Genomic DNA, 17,453 nt, shown 5'->3' on the forward strand with positions numbered 1-17,453 from the left:
TTACTATCTGAAAATCAACGTGTTTCAGTCAGCATACTCGCGGTGATTTTTAAATACAAACAAGTATCTTAAAATAAAACTAAGTAAATGCTATATCTCTATATATGAACATTCTAATTTTTATCTGTATTTTATTAATAAATTTATTAGTTACATACGTGGGTTGCATAGATATTTACCAGTCAACCAAGGACTATCAACCTTTAAGTACAGATACATTACTTTTTGGAAACCCTTCTTTATCAGTAAACGATAACATTAATATTTTCAGAAGTGTTCAAAAATTTATTAAAGACACAAAGCGATTTGAGAATTGAAATACTACAGTGACTTTTGTGTTCAAATTCATCTAGATTTAGTTTTGCAACAACAAGACCAACAATAAAAATCTACAAAGCAAAAACTAAAATATTAGTATCAAGCGAAATATAAACATTATGTTGTACTTGATCTAACTAGACTTCCTCTTACTCTTCTTTCTTCCCTCTTTCTCTCTTATTTTAACTTCAATTATATAAAATTTTGCATAGCTTTTTCAATACACATTTTGTAGCCGAATTTCATATAAGTGAATTTTGTTAAGGGGAGGGTATGTAATGTAATGTAATTTTGAGAGAACTTGTTACCCAACCCTTTTGCATATAATATTATTAAGTTTTGTATTTGAGATGTAGATATTATGTATATTGATATGTAATAAAATATGTTTAAACTAAAAATAGATATTTACCGTTGCGTAATAGTCAGCATTCACCGTTCTTTCACATGGCTTACACTATTGAGTTGTTATTCTTGTTTTTAAGCTAAACATTTAAAAATTATATGTTGCCTTCATATGTCTTGTACGTTTACACGGACTTCAATTATATTTAGGTTTCTGGGAAATCCAGGAATCGCGTAAACAATTCGATTTACCAGAAGTCCCAATATGGTCTTTAACCATACAAAATACCAGCATTTAATCAATATATAAACATTTTTACAGTTGTTAACTACAAGAAATCAGGGTTCTTACCGTAATTATAAAGAAAATCATATAATAAATCTTGCCGACTATCGATATTTACAATGATTAGATACATCAGTAAAAAAACCCCGTCTTTATAATTTATAAATTCGCCCTATGATAGAAATAGATTTAAAATCTCATTAAATCGAAGTCGCTTTTGATATTATTGTACCAGTGTTGTTTATACGAAGCTTAACGTTATCTCTTTGTGTAAGAAACAGAAAGTAAATGTAAATACCGGAACTGTAAATACTGTCTTCCATTTTATTATTGTCATTATTCAGAAATGCTTGGTTTAACTGGTTTTAATTTTACGGTTAGAGATTTATGATTAATTTAGTATAAGTAAATACAAACTATGCAAATAGATCTACTGTAGAAAATGCATCAAAATATGTTTCACTCTGATATGACTATAAATAAATATATCTTTTTCTGAAATATACAAGGGCTTTAAAAGTTAAAATCATTTTCTTTCATTCGAAATATACATCATAAAATATAGCTAATGCATGTTACCCGTCTCCAGTGTCTTAAATTGTCATTAAAAGGAAATTCACAGTAATTTATTGTTGTACTCTAGCGCAACATAGAAAATGGGATTCAAAGTCAAAGTTTGAAGCGCTTTAGGAAGATCACTACCAAATCAAATGTAAAATAGAGAAAAGTGGAGACTTCACAGGTCGCTCAACACAACAAAAACGAAAATGTTGCAGGCTCGGTTTGATTGAGCCTGTTCATGGACGGTAGTGGAAATGCATGCTACCGTCCACGCCCTTTAGCCCCGGGTTGAGCAGAACTCAAGCCTCCGTAGGTCTAGTCTCAAGTAGTCCAAATATAAATAGTGCTTATCTTTCTCCCTTTCCTCGTGCCCTTTCTCAAAAGCATCCTGTTTTTTTTACCTACCGCGTTTCAGTATGTATCACTTAAGTGGCAGAGGCCAGTTACGTAAGGCCCGGGTACCTTTTCTAATAAAATCGACAGATGTACTTTAAAGCCATTTATATTCAACTGGGTATCTATGATGTTTACAGAACTAAGGATTCCTACGTGCGAGTAATTATTGTGTAAAATAAATATATGCTTGTATCGATTTTCCTAGCTCCGTGTAAACGGCCGGGTCGAAATCTTACTTATATTACGCTCTACACATAACATATGTTGATGACATCGCAAGCGATTGCATTCTAAAAGTAGCTGTAAATAGGCCATATTTATGCACTTTGTTGTAGCTGCACTTATTTTTCAGAGGATGTAGAATATGTCATTTGCCGTTTTGCACTACAAAGTGCACTGACTTTCATTTTCCCGTCTCTAATTTCATTGAGGAGGAGCAAAACCCAGTCCCCAACGAGTAAAACGCTGGTTACAGGACATTAAATTCTCAGGCAAAAATGGCCCAAAATGCACACCTTGCGCGACCTGTATCGTTTTATCTGCAAATGATTGACCTAAAACATATGTATATTTTTAAAGCACGTGACTAGACAAAAATAATGGTGGGAAGAAAAGTGCCTCATAGCCGTTTACTTTTCCCGCAAATATGAGCTGAATCTGTATGGATGGATGACCATTTCTATTTCCTCTGACTTCCGTTACCTCAGGTATGATTTTAGACCCGGCCATTTCCACGGAGCTTGGAAAATCGATACAAACATATATTTATTTTACACAATAATAACTCGCACGCAGGAATCCTTAGTTCTATAAACATCATAAATAATAAGTTGAATGTAAATGCCTTTAAAAAACATCTGTCGATTTTATTTAGAAAACGTACCCGGGCCTAATACGTAACTGCCAGTTTTGCCTGAAAATTTACTGTCCTGTAACCGGCGTTTTACTCGTTTTTCATAATAGAAACAACGGAATCGACAGGCTGAAAATGTCACATGATGAAATGCTAAGTATATGCAATACATCCGCTTAGCAATGCCTTGGAATTTTTCAAAACTGGATTTTTTAATGATATTTTCGCACTGGTATCAGCGCAGATTTGCGGAATTATCAAATTTACTGTCCCTTGCCCCCATAAGCACATGCTATGTTAAAATGGCGGCGTAAGAATTTAATGTCTCGAAAAGATAAATTGAAAGAAGCGAAACGGAGCAAATTAAGCGGATTGTATCTAACGAACTGTAGTTTTCTTATATAAAGTTAACACCCACTTTTCTGTCTGTTTTTCTAAGGTAGCGATATAGTTCTTTATGGGAATATAGGTTTCTGAAAATCTGATATGCTAGAAAATGTCAGAAAGATGTTATAAAGTAAGTGGATTTTATATGCCGGATTTAGTGGTGTCCGGTGTTTATAAAGTGGCTTGTTTAAACTGGGTACTACAACAACTTTTGAAACGTAGACACATCATTACGGAAGCTGCAAATTCTTTAAGCGGTTAATGCTTTAAATCCCGTAGGAATCTAGGCATAATAGGTTAATAGGTGAGCGACACATTCATATTATGTATTCATTCCCACGTGATTCTCCAGGATTACCAGGTTTATTAAAATGGAAATGAGACATGAACTTGACTGGAAACAGTTTTAAAGAAAAGGAATCGCGGTTTTGTAGTGTACATATATGCGTTTAAAGTGCGCAGGCATATATTTATGTATGAAGTGCATGGGCTAAAGACTACATGCATTTCTTATGGTATGCAGTGTATTGGATACGACTTAAAGCATATATCTGGATATGAAGTTCTTCGTGCGATAGATACTGAAGGTATATATTTGATTATGAAGTGTTTGGAGAAAAACCATATGCACTACATAACCTCTATTAAGTAGCATTCCACGTGGGCGATACTATCTGGCCGCTTAAAAGAAAAGAATGAATATCCAACAGGTAAACCCACCTTCCAGATAAGCAGCCTCTTCAAAATGCAACCCACAGCACACGAACGCCCAAATGACCAGCACATACAAACACTTGTACAGACAGGGGCAACGCCTTAAAACGGTCAGTTGGGAAGCTTAAAGCAGTTTATGGTGCGCACCTCACCTCATTTTAACCCCAACATGGTAAAACGTCACAAGACTGTGTAAATAAAAGTAATCCCAGCCAGATAAATTTCTAATACAATCAGTGGCACCAGAGGGCATGGCATGTAAACACAAACAAGCCTTTGAACGAAAAATGTATGTATTAAATGCTTTGCAGAAGACAGTGCTCCAAGAGGAACGCACTTAACAAATTATAATTAATAATAAATAATTAATAAATATGATAATTAATAAAATTGTAATATAATAGTTTTATAATTTTACCAAATACCAAAATCTTACAAAGTTTGTAAACCACATTACCATAAAGTTGTCTTGCTCTAGATATGAGATGTCTTGCGTCAAAAATAAGATGTCCCTGCTCGAAATAAGAGGTTGAACTCTAGGGATAAGATATCGTGCGCTCAAAATAAAATGTCGTGCGGTCAAAATAAGATGTAGTGTGTTAGAGATAAGATACCGAACAAGCTATTCAGACAAGAGGGTATTCAAAGTGTCCATTTAATACATTTAAAACTAATACACCATTCATAAACCCGACGGGATACAAAGAATTAGTATCAAGAAACTGTAACAATCTTGTGGGAAGGAAATAGGGGTAACGTGATTCTAAGACTACCAGAAGATACAAGGAAAAGAACACATATATTTTTGGCTGGAGGTGGGTTGATTGAGTGGAACGAGTGTTGATGTTGGGGGTTGACGGTATATGAAGGCACAAAATCAACCTTTTGGGTACTGGATGTAATGTAAAAGTATGTTGAGAGTGGCCCAAGGAAAGCAATGTAGGAGGAGGGCAGATGATGTTATACTAAGAGAGACTATCTAGAAACAAATGGTCAAGGTGAAAATTGCTTTTAGTTGCAGGTATTAATAATTGTTGGATGTATGGGAGGCGCAGACAGATGGACGGACACACCAGGAATGAAATATATTAAAGAAAGACAACAGAAACAGGAATTTGATATCGAATTTGTATAACAAAAAGGTATGTACAAAAAGAAGCATACTTTTAACGAAAGGAAAGGAATAGTCATGGACCCTATGTCACCGAGATGGTAGTTTCATGGGAAGTTTTATTTAGTTTTAATATACGGTTACTGAGATATTAATCGAAGTATAAAAAAGCGAAACTTGATCAAAATGAAAGCAAGCTTTATTGGACCTATGCAATTCAGTTGGAAGTACCATGGCAAACAAGAGTGTGATTTTTGGGGATGGAATGGAATTAAGACGGGAAAATGAAAGCCCGGCACTTCTTAGTGCAAAACGGCAAAGCGCATCCACTTTCTACATCCTCTCATAAATAAGAGCACCTACAAAAAAGCGCATGAATATGACCTATATTACGGCTATTTTTACACTCTGACGTCAAGAGGGAAAAACCCCACTTGGTTTTTGTCACAAACTGACATACGGGTCTTATTGTATCTGTAGTGTAAATGCAGGTATTGCATCATCTTTTTGTAAATTTTTGAGTTATTGAGGTAAATGTCTGATTTTACGCATAAAATACCTCTCGTGTTTTTCTGTATTTCATAACTTAAATTTCTATGTAAATTTTATTAAATTCGGTTCAGTAATAAGAAAGTTGATATTTTATAAACTTCAGTAATTCATGTTTTTATCCCCAAAACCACTATAACGGGCCTCAAATTGTCAATTTCAATCCGCGCCAAAGTAGTCAGATTTCCCGGCTATATCATGATTCCCGTGGAAAAGCAAATAGTCGGAGCTCACGCATTAGCCGTGGGTCCCATGAAATTTAGTATTTGGTGGGGCATTACCCTACAAATAGACAAGACTAGATATGCCTAGCGCACACCACATTTCGACATTAGACGAATCTATGTCAGACTAATTTTTCTTGTTAGAAATTGCTCGATCGAGGTAAGAAGTTTATTTGTTAGATTTTTGTATGATTTTTGAATTACGATTTTTATTTGGTAAATTTTTGTTCATTCTACAGAATTCTGTAACATTTACTTGTCGGTATGTGATTTTGGCTAGTTTCGGTATGTCAGGATAATTTATTAAACTTTTCAGACTTTTGTAAATTATTTCGAAAGAGGAGTCTAAAATGTTTCGTTTCTATAAGCTGTAAGGTTTGTACTGAAATTTGTGTAACATGATAATTGTAAAGTACCCTTTTTTCAAAACCATATGTCAAACCTTTCGTTAGTTATGGAACGCCGATATTGTATTGCATTGTAATGTTAAATCTATGTGGCAAGTCTAGTACCATGTATGTAATATATTATTGTAATTTTAATTGTGTGCCGGTCTATAGCAAATACATATAATGTCCGTTTTGTTGTATGGCATTAGACATTATATTGATACAAACTATGGTATAACGTGTGAATTGCATTTAATTTTGTTAATTTGTAGTTGTAAATAGTAGCTGCAGATAATCATTTCCGTATCTATATTTTATCATCATAAACTTTACATATCTTTTCATACTTCAACTTTAGACTTTTAAGTAATTTTAGAAATAATGGAAGTAATAAGTGACGTAATTTAATCACGTGACGTCTGAACTTAGTAGCACATATATTTTGTATAAGTAGCACGTATTATTTATGGGAGCCTACGGAGGTATGGTGTACCCAAAGGTGCAGTTTTATGCCCTGACTTATTTGTTTTGCTATGGTGCTTACCATATGTTATATATTTTAGCTTCTTCCGCCAGACGATTTTACCTGGTGATGTCATAACCCGGAAGTACAATACCCGAGGTTCACTAGTCTTCACTCGCCTGGATGTGATTTTCCCAGTGCAGAGCTTTCGTCCCATGGTTGAACCGTAAACCGCAAAGACGATGATTTTTGTTATCCTCTGAAGTCAGCTCAAGGATGCAATCACCTACTATCACAGGGAGCCAAAATGGAGTCAACGTATTCACGGTTTAATTCAGGGACATTATTTGAAGATATGTTATATTTTTTGTGCTACTTAAAGTTCGAAATTAACTGAAACAACTGTACCACGTCACGTTACAACGGATATGTCAGTGTTGGAACTTTGTATCTAGAGATACTGAACTCTGAATTTTTTTCTTTCTTTTATTCAGTTTTTTTTCTATTTATCATTTATTCATTGTTAATAATCATTTTATGTAAATAAATTTGTAAATATTGTAAAGGGTGTTGATTTGTTCTGATAGTTATTGTCGCCGGTACGTCCATCCTTGTCACATTTTTAATCTAAATTGTCTAAATATATATACAGGTCAGTGACTTGTAAAGCTTGGCGGACTATTTTTTTCAATTTTTTCTTAAAACGGCGCCATTTTGTTCTTGAGAGTAACTGCAAAACAGACATATCTATACGATTATTATTATAAACTGAGCTTTTATTAGGTTCGTGAGACCATGATACAAATGTATATTGTATGCATATCGTATTTGCAATTACTACATAAAAGTTTTTATAACGGAAACGCTTGAGGAAACGGAAAGTGACTCATGTTAGCATTTGTTCAGGATTTTAGCTTTCTGCAATTCAGTCTAGGAAGATGTTGCATCTGGAATGGAGTGGTACTGAATAAAATCATCGAAGATACGGATTGCCTATTTGTTCTGTCAAGCGGCGTTATGGCGTGTGTATAAGTCACGTCATTCGTTTGCTTGGTGAGGATGGGTAATTCGGTATACAACTGAACTTCGGACAAAATTTTACTTGGCAGCAAATCAAAATTATTCAGTAATGTTAAGCAGAACTGAGAGGTCGGGCACAAAGCTAAACAAGGTTAGCGTTTGTTTTTCAGCTCTTATTTTATAATATTTTTGATTTCAAAGGCTCTATTCAGCTGTTCAGCTATTTGTGTATTCTACTGTCCATTCTACTTTTAAATTTCTTGTACAGGCGCGCAGCTGCACATAATACTCGTAAAGAGTAATTATGCAGTATAAATAGAAAGATAACGGTTTGACGTATTAATTTTCAGATTTCTATGCAAGGTAGTCGAAGGTCTTTGATGATGATCATAATCGAGCATAACATTTCATCGTCAAAGTCAATTGTTCTTTGAAAGTCAACAGGTGTACGACTCCAAATTAGTCGCATTCGTTTAAATAATATTACAAAACGCACATTTTTTACAAATTGTTATCTCATCAATTGGACCACATTCTATTAGTGTATACTGAAAAACAAAATGTTTGTGCCACAAATACCACTCCAATTAACTGTTTTTCCCGTCGATTTGCCATTTTTGGAATCGACAATAATTGAGGTACCCCGCAAACCACATGACGTCACACATCAACACCTGTTTATCTGGTGATGGGCAATAAATTAATTTTACATTGTTTGTGTATGGGATCAGAATTTTTAATTCTTAATAATTTTTCCGTTCATTTATGGATATTAAAAAATCAAAAAGTTTCGAAATGCTAACGATATTCATGTTTTGTTATTCAAATATCTTTTGAAAATGAATAACCGTTTTAAATGACATGATTTAAATAGAGCCGAAAAACACTAAGTTAAGCGTTCATAATTAATCCATTTTATTTCGAAATAATAATTAAAAGTGATCAATACATGCTTATTTTTTATCCTTTCCATTGATCAAAAATTATTGATATCTTTGTGTTTTAAGAAAATATAAGCCGTTAGAAAAACCTCACTGTTAACCAAAAACATGGACGCTCGGCGTCTGCCCATCCGATCTTTTCTTATTGATCAGTTCTATAAATAGAATATACAACGGATAAACACGATCTCCCCTATTAAATTTTAGGCAATTAATAAATAAATCAACATTTTCCATGAACACATTTTAAATGTTTGGTGTTGTTGATGTCTATTTTTATCTTAGCCTATTCTATTTTTATCAAGGATTTTCCAAAAACGGCAGAGAAACTTCCCAAAATGCAAGATAACATTTCCCAAAATCACACCAACAAATGGTTTTTGTTTACATTTTAGTTTTATCGGTGAAAGCGGTTGTCGTGTATCGACTTTTTGTCTTACTATAGTGCAAAGTACTGCGTGTTGCGCATTACCAGTCTAATCCGTTATGTTCTGTGTCCCAGATTTTAGATTTTAGTCTGTGCTTCAGGGGAGATAAATTTAATTAATCTTTCTCTGTTTACTTCCGGTTGATTATTCTCCCAACAAAATGTCATATGACGGGTAATATTACTGCAGATCAATCAAATGCGTGGTGGTATCAAAAGAAATCAGAGGTCACGGTTCGACTGTGGAGTAAATAAGCGTAAATTCAAGGGTAACGGTAATAATAACACCAAAAACACGGCCCGTGATTAGATTTGTGAAACTTGGAAGTCTGAAAAATAAAGTGCTGTATAGTCTAATCTATAACAGTAAAAATTAAATTTGAGTTTAAAATATTTATTACTGTTTAATTTTTTACAGTAACACCATCTTTACATAAATAGCATTTTTTACCAATCTGGACAGTTATCGCGCAGAAATTTCCCAATTTTAAAGGCCTAGACCCCTTCCCGATTTGCTAGTGAAAAGCCCTGGGAAATAATGCAATTTTCAGCATAAAATCGTTATATGTAGGTTTAGTAGCAAAATTCTTTCGACAAAACATTTGAATAGTATTACAATTATATGTAGACATTACTTTTTGCAATATTCTAACAGTGAACTCGCATTTCATGTGCTGATCTTAAACAGTTGACTTTAAGAGGACAATTCCATAACTGAAAGATCACCGACAGTATATAAAAGACCTTATTTAGTTATGGTATCTAGAATTATATGCAAAGCAGACTAGGATCAAATTGGTTGTAAAGTTTGAATGTAGTAAAAAATGATTTTTAGCCTCATTTTTAGTTCACCTGAGCACAAAGTGCTCAAAGGTGAGCTTTTGTGATCGCCCTGTGTCCGTCGTCCGTCGTCGTTGTCAACAATTTCACTGTTTACACTCTAGAGGTCACAATTTTAAGCCAATCTCAACGAAACTTGGTCAATGAAACCCTTCTAGATTGGGTCATCTTAGCTCAAAAACTAGGTCACCATGTCAAATCGAAGGAAAAGCTTGTAAACTCTCTAGAGATCACAATTTTTGCCCAATTTTAATGAAACTTGGCCATAATATTAATCTCAATAACATCTTGGACAAGTTCGATATTGGGTCATATGGTGTAAAAAACTAGGTCACCAGGTCAAATCAAATGAAAAGCTTGTTAACACTCTAAAGGTCAAATTTTAGCCCAATCTTAATGAAACTTGGTCAGACTGGAACCTTCAATTAAATCTTGGACGAGTTTGACATTGGGTCCTCTGGGGTCAAAATCTAGGTCACCAGTTCAAATTAAAGGAAAAACTTGATTACACTCCAGAGCTCACAATTTGGGCCCAATCTTAATGAAACTTGGCCAGTATGTTACCCTCAATAAAATCTTGGACGAATTTGATATTGGGTCATCTTGGGTCAAAAACTAGGTCACCAGTTCAAATTTAAGGAAAAGCTTGTTAACACTGTAGAGGCCACATCTATGATTTTATCTTCATGAAACTTGGTCAGAATGTTAATCTTAATGATCTTAAGGTCCAATTTGAATCTGGATCATGTAGGATAAAAACTAGGTCACCAGGTCAAATCAAAGGAAAAGCTAATTTACACTGTAGAGGCCACATTTATGACATATCTTAATGAAACTTGGTCAGAATGTTAATCTTGATGATCTATATATCAAGTGCAAATCTGGGTCAGGTGGGTTGGAAACTAGGTCACTAGGTTAAATTAAAGAAAAAGCTTTTTAACACTGTAGATGCCACATTTATGACTGTATCTTCATGAAACTTGTCCAGAATGTTAATCTTGATGATCTCTAGGTCAAGTTAGAACTTGGGTCATGTCGGGTCAAAAACTTTGTCACCGGATCAAATCAAAGGAAAGGCTAGTTAACACTTTAGAGACCACATTTATGACCATATCTTAATGAAACTCGGTCAGAATGTTAATCTTGAAGATCTTTAGGTCAATATGTCAAGTGAGCGATACAGGGCCTTCATGGCCCTCTTGTTTATATTTTCTCTGACTCACTTAATAAATTTAAATTTATATGACAGTAACCTAATATTCTCTATTCTTTACATGTTTGACGTTGCAGGAGAGTAATACAGCCATTAAATAAAAACGATACTACACTATTGTAATAAAGCTTTGACTCTGACGTCATTTATAGTATAGGCGACGTCGGTCAAATTGACTTGTTTATATAGCAGAAGAAAGTCGAATTTTTGGTGTTTCGACAAGAAAGGCTAACATGTGATAAAAAGAATTCATCTTACATTTGTGACTATCCACATTGAATTTATTAAACTCACTGAATATAATTGATAAAATGTGGTGTTTCACATTTTATCATGCAATCTATCTTATATTTGGCATGAATGTCATCCTCAGTCAGACGAAGTCTCTTGCGTAAACCACAGGTTCCTATCTCAATATTTGACTTTTATTTAACAATGTAACAAAAAAAGCAGCTGAAATGCACCGCCCCATCAGTACTCTCAGTGCTTTGATTTATTTAGTTGTAATGGTAGTTACAAAGATACTATAACTTGCTAATAATCACAAAAAAGAATATCGTTGGAAAAAATGGAAAAAGGATAAATACAAAATGGCTTAATTTCATCAAAATGAATCTTTAATAAAAATTATGTTCTGTTCTGTTCTGTTCTATTGCCTATCTTTACGCACACATGAAGAAACATAACTTTTTAAAACATGAAAATTCGGTGCAACGTGTACGTTTCATTTCACGCTACGTATTTTATATTAGCATTTCCTTTGTTAGCTGCTTTTCATTTGTAATCATTTGACGATCTTTTTTCATTAACTTAATGAACTGAATGCTTTACATTTGTGCATTAACTAAATTTGCTACAAATACAATTCTTGTGCTGTAGCAGTATCTAAAATAAATCAATTGAGAAAAACAAGTGCATCAATTACACAATGTACTATTTTTAAACCAGATTAATTATTTATTCATAGAAATTGAGTAAAATTATTAATATTAGACCCTATGACAACATCTTAATTCTATGCCAGGAACCTTAGATGGTTATAAACAAAACAACACTCGCGAAACCACGATATGATTTTTAGAAAAGCAGCCGATCGATAAACCGATTTGTCCCTGTGGTAAATATGATCCACTTCGAAATAAATGAATGCAATCAAACGATATAGTCAGAGCGAGCGACCTGCGCATATATAACAATTGTTTGAAGAAATAGATCAGTTTCTGAAAACGTAACTAGTCAAAACCATCTTAACATAACGTAAGAGCTATGTTAAAACCATCTCGGCATAACATAGGAGCTATGTTAAAACCATCTCAACATAACGTAAGAGCTATGTTAAAACCATCTCGACATAACGTAAGAGTTATGTTAAAACCATCTAGATATAACGTAAGAGTTATGTTTAAACCATCTCGACATAACGTAAGAGTTATGTTAAAACCATGTAGACATAACGTAAGAGTTATGTTAAAACCATCTCAACATAACGTAAGAGTTATGTTAAAACCATTTAGACATAACGTAAGAGTTATGTCAAAACCATCTAGACATAACATACGAGTTATGTTCAACTGTCATCTGCAAGTGGATAACGTTCGTTAAATATTTATCTTTGATAATTAATAGAATATTTCTAACTTTGTTATCATATTAAATACACATTTTTACCTGAGACTAATTTGTGTGCGGATAAAATGGCTCTTAAACCCTGTAATATATCATTACCTGATAGTCCGCTTTGTGGATTCCACTGTATTCTAACTTTTATAAACATTCACCTTTTTGTTAACATATTTACACACACAAAAAATGTTACAATTAAAATAGGATATTTCCTTGCTACCATCTTCAATAGTAATAATGCATGGTAGGTAGAAGGTCAGTTAGAAGATAAGAACATTGGCAAAAAGGAAGTTTCTCATATTTTATTCTTTTGCACATTTCAAGTTACACATCATCAAATGAACTACAGTACTGTACTTAATGTTTGTTCTACATAATTCGTAACAGTATCTTTTGTGGCTTTAATTTGCAGATTTCAGATCTAAGTTATGTATATCACTCTAAACGGGTCTCTATGGTGGGATGTTTAATCATTTTTTATGGTAATTTGAATAATATCAACACTCCATGGTCGATACGTACTTTTACCGATGCAAAGCTCCACATATTTTTTTAAAAATATTTTTTCTATGTTTTGGAATTGTATACGGAAACATTGTTTATATGCTAAACTTAAAAATCTACAACAATACATCAACAGTTTAGTGTCCTATATGGCTGGAATCACAATATAAAAACCCTTATCACGATCGTTTTAAAGCGATAAATTCAAAAGTAATCAAGATATTCTAAAAATACAGCCTATAAATTGTATTTTCTTATGCTTAAAATAAAAAAAAAAATCTTTTTTAAGCAAAGAATGGGCCAAAGAGTAAAATATCGGAAAAAACCTTCTCTAATAACCAATATTCGACCGCGTTCCTGCACAGTGTGCATATGAAAACAAATCAATGTATCGTACAGATACCGTACTTAACTCGCAAGCATCAATTCTATGTCGATACAATTTAATTCGAGTCATAAATACTTAACTGAACACTAGTTAGAAGCAATTACTGTGCAACTTACTGAATGCATCTTTGTAATGACTGTTGCCCACATTCGTAACATCCTCCGTTATAAACAGACCAAGTCTAAAATAAGCGGATAATGATATTCTTTGAATGATGGCTACGGCACAAAAGCTTACTTTAACTAAAATCATGCATTCTAAATATTCTACCTTATGTAACGAAGAGAAAGATTGATTTTTTTCTCATTAGTCTATATAACACTCCCTAAGAGCCATTATATTAAATTTTAGGCTCAGAAAAGAAATTACTACGCTTGTATAATCAAAAAACCGTTGTTTGGGAGTACAAATTTGATTACTCCTTTTAACAGATTTCACATCGTATTATTTAATGAATGACTGCTAAAATCAAATATATCCATTTCCCATATTTCACTTTAGATATTCGCTAATCTCATCAGATGGGCTCTAGTGAACAGGCACGTTATTGCCACGAAATCAAGTCAAGCCGAGTATAGCACACTATATCACCGTTGTCACACTGAAATTTAATTGATGCTTAAACTGATAATTATTTGTAATCGTTCGACTAAATTGTCATCATTCGGAAACAAAACTGTCGATCATGTTAACAGTTTACCGCAGTTTAGCACCACACTTGCTTATTCTATTTGATCAGTAAATGTATATTGACAATTTTGGAAGTACATCTTTGCTTCGCTAGAAGATCACAAACCATTGGCGACACGTTGTATGCTAAGTATTCCGGGTCTTTAGAACTATATTCCACTGTATGAAACTTGCAGTCAAAACTAGCTGACGTCTTGGTTCCTTCACATCTGGCTATTGAAACTTTTATTTGGTTACTATAGAATATTAGGCAAATTAAGTCAAACAGCCAAAAGCTTATAGTTGTTCTTAACATATCTACTCCATTTTATAGTTAACATGATCAAACATGATCAATCGTAAAGCACATATACATTAAGTCACAATTATAATAAGGCAATAAGTCATTCGTGTTTGTAAGTTTCATCACTATATAATACAATAAACAAGATATAGTGCTTAAATCTAAAACGAAAGAAAATAGCATTTACAAAGCATCTACTTCTATAAAGATACCATACAAAGCCTATAAAGCCTAGTAATTTTTCTTGGCTAAGCGATCAACTAATACATTTACTATTTACGAATGCATATGTTCAGTACTACATTTTAAAACTATCTATGTTTAATAATTGTATTTCACAAAAATTGGTATGCTTCTATACCGATTGTATTAAAAATCTACAACCTTACTGACACACATTAAAAAGTATTTAAAATTTAGACAGAGGGTCTTAATCCAAGTAAAAAAGCCAGTAAAGGACGACAGTTTTAAACATGGTATTAGCCAAGTTATAGCTGATGTACAAATACATTACCTGTTTTCGTAAACACACATAAGTAATTATGGAACAGTCTTTTCGAAAAAACATTATCTTGTTTCAAAGAGAAATAGTGTTAAGAATTTACTTGATAGTTGTAGTACTGTTCATGGTAAACTGTGAAAAACAGTATGGCATATTTTTATGCAAAAGTGTTCTATAAATGACAAAGAAGATAGGGTATATCTTTTGCAACAGACTGAATAAAACTGAATAAAACCAAAGATGTTTGGTTCTGCAGAAGATTATGAATGTTTGTTTTGCACTACACGTAATCTCTTGTGAACAAACTGAATAAGACTGAATAAAACCGAAGTAACAGCATCGGTTTGTTTGGTTCTGTAGATCTTCTATTCGGCTAAATTATATTTACCAATCAAACACCAATGCCAAGATTTTGATTGTAATATAGTTTGTGTGTATAAATAACGTCGCATTTACTCTAGGACAGAATACTCTTAAAAATAAGAGTAGGTTTGTCTGAGCTCTTCAAGAGGTAATGAAATGTGCAACATCCCTCACGCCCCCTAGCACCTGCTTAAGTGGAATTTTATTGTAGTAAAGATAATGTAATCCATGATCCCAAAAGGGACAGCAAACATACTAACAAGTCCGAGTCCATTTAAACAACATGATGATAAGTGAAAGGGTGAGCGCGCTGAAGTCATTTTACAAAAATAGACAAACTACACAAAACTTATATGTACATAATTCCTATAAAAACGCTTTTATTAATGAAAGCTCACGGCAGTTGATGGCTTGTGTATCTGACAAGACATTAGGTGTATGTAGCAGACAAATTAACACCGACTATGTAAAGCAGGAAAAACTCAAACTGTGGCACACACATTAAAGTATAACGTCTTGTACTTTAGATTTAAACGGGCAAGCACTGAAACCATTTGATATGGTGAAGGGGGCGACCCAAAGGTAGTACGACCAACATTAAGAAATCGTATGGTGTATTTTAAATTTACTGTTCACGGAACTGATAGTGACACAAACTTACGCTTTCAGTACTATGCAGTAGTATAACACAGTCGTGTTATTTTGATGATTGACAAGAATGTGCGAAGGGAAATATATTACCTACGGAGAAACTTGCAACTTCTATCTCGTAAACAGACAAAAATCTACTGGTAGTGTATATACTACTATTTACTAAACCTCTGTTTTGACAGAAGCTGCCAACAGACTTAATCATCAGTACTCTGCTGGTAGTTTATATACTACAGTTAACTAAGCTTCTATTTTGACTGAAGCTGTTATATATAAAACATTCAAGCAACTGTTGTAAATAACATTTCAAATGAAAACAAAATGCGAAAAGACAAGCACATAAATTCATTGACACAGTTTGCCATTTGTTTCAACGTGTTCATATTTTACAGTGTTATCGGAAAGGGGCAGTACCATTCAAAGCAACGGCTGCTAGTGCATATACAATGCATAATGTGAACGTAATATAGTTATGTACACGTCATGACAGATAACATTCAATATAAAAATTAAAATAAAATTCATTGCTCAAACAGGTACTTAAACTTATTTACACGCACAGATAAAATTCAACAAAAACAATGTTTAAATGAGCCATAAAAACTATCATTACTAAAGGGAATTGTATGCTAGACAAAGTGCTGATATGACATATACAATCAAATAATTTGATGAGCTGAATGACCCTGTGTTGCAGCCATCTGTCTGGCATGCTGAGTAGCAAATTTTTACTTCCTTGTCGTGGATCACCGTTTCGCGACATCCAGGCTTTTCCATTTCGTCTGAACAGTCTCTAGACACAAACTTATCTGCAAAAGTGTAATATGTTTTAACTGAATATTAGTGGCATTTATATAACTTTGTTTCACTTGAATGTATTAATCTGATAACGATATGTTAAGTTTCTGACGAACCTCTACTTTAAACATGGAAATATATGCATATTTCTAAGGCAGTACAGAAAAGGAATATGGAATAGACATTAAGCTTGATCTAGGAAGTTGTATCCGGTTCGAGTAGATTTGCTAGACACATCATCCTAGGTGCGCAAGAGCTGAGTGTAATACATTTCATGTAATCTATGATACTTTTGTTATATACTGTCGTGTAGTAAGTTGTATTCTAACACGTCCCGATTTGTTTTCCGAGTTAAACAAAGAAAGCTGGAAACTGTGTGTTTTTATTCAACAATTTATTTTTTCAGACGTCACAATTATTACGTCATTGTGTTATACGGCAGAGCGGCGCGCTGGAAAAGAAATCAACAGAAATCAGGCAAATATTTGCTGGATATCAGCAAGGACGTACATAATAATCCTTGATAACATGTTTTAATCGAAATAATATATCTCAAACTGCGATTTGCGTGTGAATAAAATCATTGTCGTTTAAATGCGTATTATTATATCACT

The 17,453-nt window shown here is 33.5% G+C and overlaps 1 long non-coding RNA gene across 2 annotated transcripts in view; it reads right to left on the reverse strand.

Annotated features, from left to right (window-relative positions):
- Window positions 1-12,947: 12,947 nt before the first annotated feature.
- LOC123564745 (uncharacterized) overlaps window positions 12,948-17,453 on the reverse strand; it is a 30,170-nt gene continuing 25,664 nt past the window's right edge. For both annotated transcript variants that reach the window (XR_006689033.2, XR_006689032.2), the window contains exon 3: window positions 12,948-16,850. This is a non-coding gene — a long non-coding RNA (uncharacterized LOC123564745). The remainder of the gene's footprint in view (window positions 16,851-17,453) is intronic.

The sequence above is a fragment of the Mercenaria mercenaria genome, chromosome 2 (assembly GCF_021730395.1).
Source record: "Mercenaria mercenaria strain notata chromosome 2, MADL_Memer_1, whole genome shotgun sequence".
NCBI classification, from domain to species: Eukaryota; Metazoa; Mollusca; class Bivalvia; order Venerida; family Veneridae; genus Mercenaria; species Mercenaria mercenaria.